We start from the raw sequence: 1,587 nt of genomic DNA on the forward strand, positions 1-1,587 counted from the left end.
CCCCATCTATTATTTCACATAATGAGCATTTGTCTTTTATCCGGTACGTGAGTCATGCCTAACAATAATTTAAACCCACATAATGAAACCAATTGGACATATACTTCCACTCCACTCGAGCATTTGTCTCTTATCTAATATATGAGTCATACATAACAATAATTTATGTGGCCCAATCAAAAGATAACGGGACGATTGTCCAAATTAATTTTGGACCAAATAATAATTTTAAAAAAACATTCTATTACCTATTGATTTCTTCGTACTATCTGTAAATAGGCAAGCGAAGCCATATATCTATTGACCAGATAATGCTTTAAATAGCATTCTACTTAGGATACATATAGTAGTAATGTTAAACATCTGTTAACTCATGACTGTAAATAATACTTAAAATGAGCAAGTCAAAAAACTGAAAACTAATAGAAAAAATTTTAGCACGTAACAATATATATTGTATACAGCAAAAGTGCAGAGAAAAATAATACCAAATTTATGAATCAACATATCGTAATATAGAGGAGCTATAGCCATTAGAAAACGCTCAAACCCTAATATTTAGGACCTGTTTGGAGCAGTTGCAGTTTATTGAATAATTTGCTGATAAGCTAGGTGCGGTGACTATTACAAATTTTTAATTATTTGGAAAAGTCAGACCGCAACCAGAAAGTTGTCACCGCACACAGATAGGCGCAGTGTGAGAAAGCTATTTTTAGCTTTTTGAAACTGTATAAGCCGCCAAAACACAGTTTACCCAAACAGACCATGTGTGTTTCAAAATGTCATCGCACCAAATAAGCTGCCCCAAACGGTCCCTTAGTTTCAATAGCATGGCGTTGGGCGACAGAGAGAGAGTGAGCACATATAGCTTCTAGCATGATTCGTATCCCAAGCAAGAAAGCGCCATATGTGCTCACTCTCTTCTGTCACCGGCTTCCATCTAGCCCAACCTAGCTTCTCTTCAAAAAATATAACAACAAATTGATTACCACTTCGCATTTTCATGCACAGATGAATAAATATTTCAGTGGTGCGCAGATTTGTGCTCAAAACTTAGCTTCTTCTGTGTATGTTTGGAGTTGGATGGTGAGGCAGAGAATGAAGGGAAGGGAAGGGAAGGGAAAGGGATATATATAGAGAAGGCGATTCTATTGGCTTCCATTCCTTGCTCTCCAGTTTGAATGGAATGTAATGGAGAGAAGCACAACATTGGCCACTTATTGCATAAAAAACATTCTCTTTTCCCTCACATGGATGCATCTCTTTTGCAAACGCTGGTAAGTATTACTTTTTCGCTGTGGAATTCTTTTTAGAGGAGAGATAGTCCCTGAAATATAGTTTAGGAAAATTTACATACAAACCAATTAATTCTGTAGTATTTACATTTGTATCTAACACCTAAACTTTCATATTTATATTATAACACTTAGGTGTGGTAAACCCATACACAAAATATATGTAAATATTAAAGTTTGGTGTTAGATATGTTAATTCAAATAAAGATCACAACTCATTTATCTGTTGTCTATTCAATATGGAAAAAATGTATATATATAATACATACATACATACATACATACATATATA

Source organism: Phalaenopsis equestris, unplaced genomic scaffold (assembly GCF_001263595.1).
Source record: "Phalaenopsis equestris unplaced genomic scaffold, ASM126359v1 Scaffold000291, whole genome shotgun sequence".
NCBI classification, from domain to species: Eukaryota; Viridiplantae; Streptophyta; class Magnoliopsida; order Asparagales; family Orchidaceae; genus Phalaenopsis; species Phalaenopsis equestris.